This window comes from Microcebus murinus, chromosome 16, assembly GCF_040939455.1.
Source record: "Microcebus murinus isolate Inina chromosome 16, M.murinus_Inina_mat1.0, whole genome shotgun sequence".
Taxonomy (NCBI): domain Eukaryota; kingdom Metazoa; phylum Chordata; class Mammalia; order Primates; family Cheirogaleidae; genus Microcebus; species Microcebus murinus.
In genome coordinates, this window is record NC_134119.1 from 12635186 (window position 1) to 12647677 (window position 12492).

The following is a 12492-nucleotide window of genomic DNA, read 5'->3' on the forward strand; positions in this document are numbered from 1 at the left end:
TGCAGGAGGGGAAGGCGTTTCTATGGTGTAAAGTTTGCCCGACGTAAGAAAGTAGTTCAAAGTTTCCATATGGCTGAAAAAAAGGGCAAACGGTCTCTAAATCCTTTAGGCGGGTGGCCATGGAAGAGCTGTTTCCTCCCGTGAAGCCGCTGGCTGGTGCCACACCAGACTCCACAATAAATCATCCTCTCGTTATGTCTCTCCGCAGCGGTGACGGGCAGCGCTGAGCCCACGTCCCCGAAGGCCTTTGTCTTTTCAGATGGCTGAACTGTCGAGGTGGCAGCTCTCACCGTCCCTGCTCAGCAGGAAGTGACCCTCAGGGCTAGGGCGCTGTGGCTGAAAGAGTTTTATGTGCTCGGCTCAGCGGCAGTGCAGCGAGGAGACCGCGGGCCCCCTGCTTTCCACGCGCGGAAGGGGGAGTCAGGCAGAGACGGGCTGCTCTGGTTTTAAGACTCACCTGTGCTCCCCTCCGTTCTCTCCTTCAGAAAATACTCACTGAGTGTCAGCCGCACCTGAGCAACGTGCTGGCAGCCAGACACCCAGAATGTGCCAGGCATGTGGCGCAGGTGCTCAGTAAACCCTTGTCAGGCGAGGGAATGAATGAATGGACAGCTTTGTCATGGTCTAATAAGGTTTGCTGCCTTTTCCCTGGCAGGTGAATTGGGCACAGATCCCCACGCCTGTGTGCTCACGGTGGTCTCGTGATGCCTTGAACTTGAAGCAGATGTTTACTCTTGTTTCCCTTTAAATGCCAGCTCCCTGGCCAGACCCTGAATGCCTTGAGGGCAAGGTCTGTGCTTTGTGCTTCTCCGCATCCTCCCCAATCTTCGTACTTGGCTGACTCTCAAAAGATACCCCAGGATTGGATTGGACAGGGTCATGTTGGGGTGGGCTCGGGTGGCTGCCTTGCACTGCACTGGGACATGGAAACCTGAGCCGTCACCTAGAAAGTTGGGTCACTCTTGGGCTGTTGCAAACATCTCACTCTTTCGTCGACGGCCGCTTTTTGGCCTTTGGCACAGCCCGGATGCCTTTCCCGCTCAGACCCACTTCTGGCGCACTCCTGCTCGTCCGTCTATCGCTGTGACTTGCTCACTTCTCCCGGGCTGCCCCAATCCCACCCTCGGCCCCAAAGCTGACCCTCCCACCCCTGTGATAGCACAGGTTCCCCAGCGCCTCGCTCGGGTCTTTCAAACGATGAGCCACACACACAGAGAAATTGTTTTTTGAACAAATGATCAAAGCAACTATAAAAGGAGGTGGAAGGAAACCTAAGAACCAGACAGAGAACAAGCAACATGTTTTATGCCCATGTTCCCTGCCAGGACGTCAGCCCCACGAGGCAGGGATGCTCCCATCTTCCTGGATCCGGCCCCGGCCTCGTATAAAATCCCACACCCAGAGGCCTCAGAAAGCAGGTGTCGGCTGCAAGCTCGGGACAAGGCCACGGAGGGAGAGGAACTGCGTCTGAAGGGCGTCCCAGAAGGCCCAAGAGGGAGGCAGGTCTAGGCGGTGCTTTAAAGAGCAGCAGGCGGCTCCAGTTCTCTCGGCACACGCTGGCCGAGGAGGGACGGTGCACGGGGTTCTGTCCTCAGCACCGGAGCCAGGGCAGCGACACCACCTTCTGATGGGAAGAGAGACATCAACAGATCAGAAACAGTCGACGCAGAGGGTCCCTGACTCAGCACGGTTCGACCTAACGATTTTTCGGCTGCACGATGGTGCACTCCCAGCACATTTGAGGCAGGCGAGGCTGAGTGTGGCGTTGGGTGGTCAGTGTATCTCACGCGTGTTCAGCTTACAGTAATTTTGACTTACGGCGGGTTTGTGGAGATGTCACCCCTCCGAAACTCGAGGAGCATCTGTGACGTCATATGAAACGTGCAACGGAGAAAATAGGGAGGGATGACCGCATCGAAGAGACGCAGAGGTTATATTAGAGGGGGGGTCAGGAAGGCCTCTTGCGGGAGAAGACCAGGGAAAAGATCTGCGTGCGTGAGGGGGAGGAGAGAGGGCGTCCCTTGGCGGCTCCCCAGGGACAGAGGAGGGGACAGTGAGTGGGACCAAGCGGCATGTGCATGAGTTTGGCCTGTTAGGGGAAGAACAAGGGGCTGTGTGGTGGCCGGGGTGAAGGGGGCTGGAGAAGCAGCAGAAGAAACCGAGAGAGACGCACATTCACGGCGTGTGGGCTGACACACGGGCTACGCACCATCGCACATTCCAATTGCACCTTGGGGTACTTTTTAGTATTTTTGAGTATTTGACAGCAATTATTAATATTCCAATATCATAAAACCCTTCAGGAAAAATGCTTTAGACAGAAGCTCTTCTCTGTATTGGAAATATGTCCTCCACTGATTAGGGTATAAGGATTTTAAATGAGCGATCTCGTCCTCCCCACACTGACCTTCTGATCTATTGGCAAAATCCTAATTTGTCAGGATGCTAGTTTCCTACAGCAGAGCACGAAACGTCCCGGGCCCTTTCCTGACCCGCTGCACACCCTTGGCGATGATTCCTGCCCCTTCCTCGTAAAAGGCCCAGAGCTATGAAAATGAGCCCTAAACCCAACATCAAAGAACGGTCCCTTCCGTTCCAAGTAGCCCACCAGAATACCTGGAAGACAGGAAACCTTCCCTGTGCCCGTAGTCTCACAAAGGAACCTCGGCATCTCGCCCCGGAGACCGGGGTCCGCTCTCTTTATGAGCTTATCCCGTCAGGGTCTGTTGGGTCTGGTTTTGTGCGCGGTTTAACAGGATTTCAAACTTGGGGGTGGCCTCTTTGGAATTTTTTCCTTTTTGATGCTTAAAAATACCCCATGACACCAAAGAAACAACCGATGGCTGAAGAGATTAGAATCACACGAGATGTAATTCCCTTTCGTACAAACGTTGAAGGGCGATGGGTCATCTCTGGAGTTGTGATTTTCCTCGTGCAAGAGCCAAGAAGCTGAGAATTTGGGCTAAATAAAAATGGCTATGAATAGTGTGATCTCAAGGAATCCACCTTGAGGTTCTGGTTTCAAACCCTACAAACCCAAAGCAGGGCTTTGATGAGACGGGAGCACTATGGCGTGCGGTCAACTGCTGGGCTACAGGGTGCAGATCAGAGAAAACACAGCAGGTCCCTTCAGGGTATGATTTCTGCGCACGTGTGCATAGCACAGTGATTTGCAATGTGTATATCATTGTCTTATGGGCAGTCTTGAAAAGTGGAGGAGTTAATTTTGGGTTGCACAATGATTGAAATTACTAAAGGTTAACTTTTTTTAAAGACAAAATCATTACTGTCACACAAACGTTACATGAGTATGTGTTAACGGTTTTATTTAAAGTAGCAATTAATGAGAGAACCAGGAAGGTTTTAAAACCAATTCAAGGGGAAGTCCAAAGAAGAGATACATTTAACAGGCTAACAGGGATGCTTAAATGCACTTGATCAATAGATGCAAAACTGGTGTCTTCCGTGGGGGAGGAAGGGGGTCAGCTGAGCCCCTACTGGACATAATGTGCATTTCTTTTTTTTTTTTTTGAGACAGAGTCTCACTTTGTTGCCCAGGCTAGAGTGAGTGCCGTGGCGTCAGCCTGGCTCACAGCAACCTCAATCTCTGGGGCTCAGCGATCCTACTGCCTCAGCCTCCCGAGTAGCTGGGACTACAGGCATGCGCCACCATGCCCAGCTAATTTTTTGTATATATATTTTAGTTGGTCAATTAATTTATTTCTATTTTTGGTAGAGACGGGGTCTCACTCAGGCTGGTTTCGAACTCCTGACCTTGAGCAATCCGCCCGCCTCGGCCTCCCAAAGTGCTAGGATTACAGGCGTGAGCCACCGCGCCCGGCCTCATAATGTGCATTTCTATGCACAGCAATAGCCTGCATTGCTACCAGCTTGCTACAAATCTGCCTCTCTGTATGCAGCATTGCAAAATATTCTAGCCAAAAACAATAAAAGGAAAAGATCAGCTAATCAATACACCTACTAAATTTCAAAATCTTTCCCATTTTTTCCTTCCAGGGGCTACTGCATTTAGTAAACAGGAGACCATGATGTTATAACTCCCACCGCCCGCAAGACAGGCCCATACAATAAATAACTGTGCTGCATCCCCGTGACTTTTAAATGTCCTTCTACATATTCCCACAGATCAAAACTCTGTTTATAATTAAGTGAGCCTCAAACCTAACTCCACAGGAACACAAAGCATTTGTTGCAACTTTTAATGTACATCGAATGCATTTCACTATGGTATCCACCCCGCATCCGTTCTTTCATTTCCTGTATTTCTTAGACAGGGTGGCCTCTGGTTGTCTTGCTGCTTTTAAATCCAGGCTCATGCTTCAACGGCAGGAGCAAACATCTCACTGATTTCTTACGCCTTACAGAGCAAGCTGTTCCCAGACACATATTTATGATATGTTAATTTGGTATAATTCTATTGTTTTGTTATTTTTATAAGTAATATTCTACAAGTTAGTTTCCTATTATTTCTCCTTGATGTTATAGTTAAGACAATAGTCTGATTTTTTTGGATTTTGCATACAGGTAGGTCACATTATTTATAAATTCCATTTCAGGAGTGTGAGGCTTTACACAACATCTGTCATAACGGTGGGTGCTGAGTCCGTCTGGTTGGATTGAGAACCACTGTTCCCCTGGAATAGCACCCTCAGGTGCTCCCCTTTCTCTAGTAACAGCACCCCAATTCTCTCTGGGGGAGTAAAAGCTTTCCCTGCTGGATACTGTCGGGAGCACCTGCCAATCAAGGTGGCTGGTCCCTCCCAAGGGATGGGCACTGAGCCAGACCTGGCCAATCTGTGCTCCCCTCTTAGAAGCTACAACTTAACGGGAGGGACCAAAACATCAAAAACACATGAACCAGTTTACTCTGGCAGCCTGCCTCCATTCCTGTCGCTTACAAAGAGCCCCAACCCAAAACAAAACAAACCACAAACAGAAAACCAATAAAAGACAAGCCAAGTCTTACTCGGATGTCTAACCTAAAATATTAATGATGATGCACTTGAAAATCAAAGGACTTAATTTGGGGAAAAGAAACTTTTCATTTGTCCTTTGACAAAGACTCTCTCCTTAAACAAACTGCAGTCAGGTCCTCTAAGGCTTCTTTTTCATTAGACCTTAACCTTGGCCCCGTCCTTGCCAGAGCCACACAGCCCAGTTTCAGCAAGAACCCTGCTCAGTCCATTTGGAGAGACTCCCCCAGCCCACCTTGACATCTGATCCCCCTGGCCGTTTGGTCAGGCTAGTGAGACATCCCTCTTGATGTCTCCTTAGTCATTTTCTACCTGCACTGACCCCCAACCCGCTCCTTAGCTGTAAATCCCTTTGTTGTAATGGGAGTTAAGCCCAATTTCTCCCCCTATTCTGATAATCTTGACACCTATTGCAATAGTCCTGAATGAAGTCCCCTGTCCCCATGGCATGTGTGCACAGCTGCGGGTGGAGCTGGGGGCACAGGGCACAGGCAGGTTAACTACTGCAGATAGGCCGTAGGACAGCATGGAAGGAGGTGCCTAAATCTAATTCTTGTAAAACAGTCACATTCCAAGGTCTCCTTCTTTGCAAAAAGTGATAAATACTTATGCAATGTGAGCGACAAACCCCTCATTTTTCTTGTCTCTTAAGTTCTGGATTTGCTGTCTGAAGCTTTCCAGAAGCTGAGAGCCCTGGTTCAGCAAAGGTTGTTTTCATTTGCATTTTGAATACACCAGAGACCAGAGACTGCAGTGCCAGTCAGCATGAGAAACTGTTTTCTCATACAATCCTTAATTTGTGTGGAACGGCATCTTACTCTACTAATCTTTGTAGTTCATTCACAGGTTCCTGGTGGGGCTCTGGTGGCAGCACACTCACAGGACTAGGGTGACCTGTGGATGTGGGGGCTTCGTTCTCAAGGTCGTGTTCGTGGGAGATGCCTCCGACTTGTCCCTCCTAGGGAATGAGTTCCCCTGCCGAGCCACCCTTGGACCAGAGCCACAAAGTCCTGGTCACCTAGGGGATTCATTTCTTCCCCATTGGGCCAAGTTCTATAATTCTATGAATTTGATCTCCACCTCCTCCAAACTGGACTCTAAATGCCCAAGTTTAACTTCAGTGGGCAGAGCTTCTGGTCATTTAACCAGACTTTGGCTGGGGGCCACTGGGCAAAGGGCAGAAGCATTATTAAGCATTATTAAATTAAATAGCACCTGGCTTTTCAAATGACCAGAACACAGAAAGGCTTAAAGGGCAAAACAAGTGTTCCTGGTACCTGACTCTTCATCTTCAGTCACGCCCGGGGGCAACCACTTTTGACGGTTTCTGAAGTTCAGTATTTCTGGCAGCAACCGACTCCAGAGTCCAAGTTCTTAACCATACGATGCAGTGCCTCTCTGAACAACAACAATAATTGCAGCTTGCTACATCTCAGACACATTTCTAATTCATTACTAATTAAGTGATTCCTCACTGTAGCTCTTGGAGGTAGGCCTGTTATTATCTCCATGTTACAGGTGAGGAAACTGAGGCACAGCAGGACTGAGCCACACAGCTGGCAAGTCCACAGCAGAGCAAGGATTCAGGCCCAGGCATTGGAGCTGCAGAGCCCACGCCCTTTACCTTTTCCCTGTGTGTATCCGTGAAATCACATTCAAATATACACACAACCACTGGATAGTGAGACTTCCATGTGCCGCCTAACTCATTTCGTGAGCCACCAGCGGCTGCAGATCACAATTTTGGAAGAACTATCCAAACCTCAGATGTTTCCAACGTGGGGCCCCCAGCCTGCTCACCTGGGTGGGCCTGCCCAATGCTGATGGAGCCTTGTTTCCATCTCAGGGCCCTGAGCACACTCCTCACCTGGCTGTCCCTGGGTGCAGGGCCCCCACTGCCTGAGGCTGTGCCCACCCGGGAACACATCCAGCTTTGGGGCTCCTGCCCCTTCTCCTGCTCTCTCAGATCAGGGCTCTAGTTCTGACAGCCACCTCTTAGCTGGAGATGCCAAAGCAACTAGCACTCTGCTTTCCTCCTGGATTTCCATAATCAGGTACATGTAGCGCCCTCACTCTGTGCCGTAATTCCTGACTGTGCTCTGCCTTCCAAACTTTCCAACTCCATGCACGTCTCTTCTGCCCCCTACATTTTTAGGGAGGTTATTGCAGATTTTGGCTTTGCCAGACATGAGTCTGGCTACAAAAATGCAATGGATCAACGCCCTCCTTTATGTAATCATTTCTGCCTCTAAAATCAAGGGAAGGCCAGGTGGGGAGCTCTTTGGGGTCATTGTAGAAACATCTGCTCCCTAAAATCACACAAATGCCTCATTGTCCTCTGCAGAATTCCAGGCTCTGCTCACACAAACCCTCTTCCGAGACGCCTCTCTCCTGCCCTGAGAGAGCCTCTGTCATCGCAGACTCTAATACATTCTACACCTCTGCAAACAGGTTGTCACAAACACTTTGTATTCTCTTGCCCACTATCTCTTTTCTTTTCTTCAAACACTACCCTTTGTGGATATCCACTTTCCCAGTTTCCGGTCCAGATGACTTGGTGGAGCCCGTCCTCCTCCTCCGGAATGGAAGACATCCTGAAGCCCAACCCAATCAGTATGTACCATTAATGTGACTACGGTGATTGGTCCATGAGTAGTCACATGGCCTAACCTGGTCCAATCAGAATGAATCTTGAGCCCAGGAAGTGATGGTTCTAGAATGGTCAAGTAAGCCTCTATTAGGCCAATCTTCTCACACACAACAAATATAAACTCTGGACAAAATTTAAAAAAAAATTACGTCTAAAGCACAGGAGAATGAAAAAAAGCAGACAGATACGGGAGGGGCATTGGTGCTTGGACAGCTTTTAGCTTGAGGGGAGGTTCCAGTCTGCAAAATGAGAGGTAAAACTCTAACCAACCCGAAATCAGTAGTCTTATTAACTTGGAGAACCAGAAGATGGGGTTCTGGGCAACCACAGCCATTGGAAAGGAGGAGGGAAATTCCAAAAGCAGAGGAAGATATGAGATAGGGAGCCCCAAGTTTGATGTATAAACTCTCCAAATCTCTAGCTGGCCCCTGAACCACATGTGTGTGAGGCAGATCCAAGTAGCCCAGCCAAGGCTGCCACAGAACTGAACTAAATTGGAGCTGGTTCCCACTGCAGGAGATGCAGACCTTTCCAACTTGAGTTCAGCTGCTTTAACTGCCTGCTTGAAACAGCAATAGTCTTCACAGGCACAAAACAAAATCCAGAGTTAACTACATCAGTCACAATATCCAGGATATCGCCTAAAATCACAGGAAAACATGACCAAGTTTCACAATAAAAGACAACAATAGAGACTCATCTGAAGATGAGTGATATGCTCAAATCAGCAAGCAAGGGTATTATAAGTATGCTGAAGGACATGAAGGAAAACTCACTCATAATGAATGAATAGATAGGAAATTACAATTAGAATTAAACTCAGAATTTTTATATGAGCCACCAGATAAAGTGTGAAGCTAATTCTCAGGCAATTCTTTTGACCCAAAGGAAGAGCTGTAAGCTTCCTGGGACCACAAAAAAGAACCTGAGAATGAAACAAATACAGCAGAAAGAAAAATCTAAGAATTAGAGAAAAACCTGGTATTAATGGGATTAAGTGCTTCAATCTAGTCATACCTGAAGCCAATATATCCCTTGGACTTTAATGTGAATCATTACATTTCCCCTTTGTTCAAGCAACTTTGAGTTGAGTTTTTTGTCACTTTTAGTAGAAAGAGCCATACTGATTGTCTTAGGTAGGGTCCTCCCAGAAGCAGGTGCTAAGACAAATTTGAGTGAAAGTAATTTATTTGGGAGATATGAAAGCAACAGCAGGAACATAGGGAATTGTGATATGAAAAAGGAAGGAATCACTCCAGGGTGACATAATGAGCAGGTTCTAGAATAGGCAACTAGCGTTCAATGATATTGGAACCTCAAGGAGTTTGTGAGGAACACACCAAGTTATCCCAGTGGACGGGCAGGAAAGCTGGGATCGTTAGCCACCATCTGAATCCCATCACTGATTGGGGGCCGTCCCAGGCCACTAACTCTCTGGCTCCTCCAGCCTGCCCTACTACACTCAGGCGAGCACACTCCAGCAGCCAGAGAAAGTGCTCGGGCAGAGAGCTGCAGGTGCTCACGGTAGACGTCATTGGCATTTACAGAGCGGTGAGTGCCAAGGAGAGGCAGGTGGGGCTCCGACAACACCTGCAAGTCAGTGCACAGGACCGGCTTCTGTGAAAACGAAATCAGCTTGACTTGAACCATCCTATCCCGGTAGATAATAAGGTATCTGACACACAGTTGGGACATAGTAAATACTTTTTCTCCCCGGGTGGGGCAAAAGGAATATTTCATATGGTTGGGGAGGGTGGGACAACAACAGTAACAGATCTTCTACTGCAGTAACAGATTTTCTACTTATTAGAAACTAATGGAAACTCAAAATGAAAGTGATGAACTGGCTGACTTTAAACAATACCCCATGTGTTAAGAAAATGGAGGATTTCCTATATGCTTGAGAACCAACATCTTACTTAATGAGTGTTTTGAAAGGTACTAAAAACCCAGGGCATTTCTTTGCTTTGCCTTTCATGGAACTGAAACTGAACATTTCTCTTATGAGCCTCGGCACCTGGAACAACAAGGCAAAGGGCAGATACAGGATAATGTGGGCTGGATCTTGGGCTGGCAGGGCAGCTGCCCACAGGTGGAAGAAATAGCCCCTAAACAGGTGTCGTGCCCTTCTGAAAATGCATCGGCACCTGGACATTCATAAGACAAATGGGGAGGGAAGGGTGAGTAGTTACCATGTAACCAAAGGAATACTTCCAACTCAACCTACATTTATTGAGCAGCTCTTAGAATTATCTATCAGTAGAACTGTAGAATTATGTATTTGATTTGGCCCAATGCCCTAGTGCCTTCATTTTGCATGTCTCCAGAATTTCATCCACTCGTTGAACAAATACTTTCCGAGCATATACTATATGCCAGGCACTGTACTAGGTGCTAAAGACACAGCAGTGAACAAGGCAGAGAAAATTTTATGTCCATGGAAGTTTGAATATAGAGAAGAAGGTGCTAACAGCTAATAATTACAGGGCACTTACCTTTGCTGTGCAATACACTATGTGCCTTACAAGTGTTCTCCCATGAAGTTCTCCTACAATTATTCTATAATGTGGTGATCTTATTATCCCCAGCTTATGGGTGGAAAAAAATGAGGCATAGAGAAGTTAGGACTCTTGCCCAGGGTCAGGGAACCAGGAGGAGGTGGAGCCCAGATTCAAACCCTGCCCTCTGGCTCGATTCCAGGCTCTTCCTCAATGCTCTCTGCCCCTTCTGCAGGGTGTTTATTCTGCAAACTTTCATTAACAGTCCACTACGTGCCAGGTACTGTGCTAGGCCTTGGGGCTGTAGTAATGAAGGAAAATAAATGTGACTGGGGCTGGCACAGAGATTACATTCTAGTCATAGTCGGCACAAGCCAATTCATCCGTCTGTTTATCCACTAACTGAGTTATTACTAAATGACAAATGTGTGGCTACCGGCTCTAGGGGTGGCAGAGATGAGAAAGACCTGCTCCCAGCCTACAGCAGAGCAGTTTGGGATCGTGTAAACTGACGTCACAGCCCCAGCCACTGCCCCTGCTGGCGAGTGGAATGAAGAAGACGTGTGCATTCAGGTGGGCCACCCTCCCAATCCACACGCGTGGGCGGTCCCGCCATAGAGGGCAACACTTACATGGCTACTAATAGTAGATTCTGGAGCTTAAAGTTCACGTGAGGGGGAGGCTGCCCTGTGCCTCGCTCAGCCCAAATCCCAGGGAAGGCAGCGTGAGGTGGGAGCAGAGGTATCCAGTAAGCAGGGGACACCAGTCTACAGAGAAGCTCTCAGACAAACAGAGACCGAGTCCTGGTGTAGAGGAGAGGAAACCCAACCTCGATGCTGCCCTGCACGTGGATGGTCGTGGTCTGAATGGGGTTAGCCCTCGTAGATCTGGTGAGATCTCCCTCCGCCCAGGGGAAAGCCAGACTCGTACGGCACAACGTCAAATCCATCTGGAATTCTCACCGATTCGGCACAACAGGAAGGTGTGCGCGCACGCGCGCACACACACACACACACACACACACACTGAATGCATTCCGAACGCTAATCGAGGTGGCCGGGACACCTCTGGATTCTGCGCGGGTGTGGCGGATGCTGTTGCTGCCACCCAGCACTCACAACCCCGCCTCACAAGGACAGGGCCTTGATTTCTCAGCAGTGCCCCGCTTCCTGCACCCCAGGGCCTCGGGGAAGCTCGCCCCACACCCCTCGCAGCCTCGGCGCCTGCTAAGGGTGACCCTCCTTGTTTCCCTGGACAGTGACTCGCTCACAGGCACACAGGCAATGTCACCGAGGCCGAGGAGACGCAGGGAGGAGTTTGCTGTGGTTTCTAGTAAACACCCTGCTTGCTCTTCTGGAAAAGTTTCCAAATGTGACCTGGTCTCTCCTTCTCCAGGGACGAACTCCAGCCTAGGATGGAGCCAGAACAGAACAGCAGAGCCAAATGGAAGAGGTCCGATCCTTGGAGACATCTTGGGATTGCTGGATCACATCTAGATTTACACGAACCCACATACTTTGCCGTTATTTAGGCCAGTTTCACTCCACGTTTCTGTTATATCCAGATACCAAAAGGCATCTGGGTACACAGTTTACTTGCGTGTGCTTTGGCGAGCCGTGAGCTGATTTTCATCTTGTTCCACATTTTCAACAAGAATGTTCAAAGTTCAGACCATGTTTGGGAGGCGCCGCATACCTCTCCATCGCCAGAGAGGCCGTAAAAGGAAGAATGTTCATTTTGAAAAGGAGGTGATTTGTAAACAGTTGATATTGGCTTGTGTTTTGAAAATATAATGCTCCCCAAAATTGATCAATAAAACTCCCAAAAGTGCTTTCGACCATGCTAAACTGAGACGACCTCTTTCTCTGGCAACTGGGGCACTCTGCATTCTGGGAATCTGTTCGCTGAGTTTCTTCGAAGGATCTCTTTAGCTGGGGCCTCGTCAGTTCTGCCCACCTGACTATGCGGAGATAGATGCGTGAAGCCTGACATTCACACGGGGGTTTGGTTGTCTAGTGTGACCACGTGGATGAGGCCGAGACAGAGAGAGAAAAAGGAAATGCAACCCCCTCTCCCAACTCACTGTCTCCCTAGTTTTTTCTCTCTTCCGTGAAACTTCCCCAAACCAACTCTCCAGAATGACAGTGTGACGGGGGGAAGGGGACATTATCATCAGTTGTTCCACACCTCAAATCCAGACTCCAAGAATTCCTTGTTGCCCTTGGAGCTATTTTAAGGCTTCACATTTAAGCCAGACTTTAATTTTCTATACATTTTCCAACATTTCCACTGAATGTAATCCATATGGATAGATTTTTTTTTTTTCTCTGAAAAGAGAAAATACGACTTC

At 48.4% G+C, this 12492-nt stretch overlaps 1 long non-coding RNA gene across 1 annotated transcript; it reads left to right on the forward strand.

Moving 5' to 3' along the window:
* The first annotated feature begins 8976 nt into the window (after positions 1–8976).
* On the forward strand, positions 8977–11972 carry LOC105859311 (uncharacterized). The gene is made up of 3 exons (XR_001148518.3): positions 8977–9315; positions 10588–10715; positions 11538–11972. It is a non-coding gene; the product is annotated as an uncharacterized LOC105859311 (long non-coding RNA).
* The last annotated feature ends 520 nt before the right edge of the window (positions 11973–12492 follow it).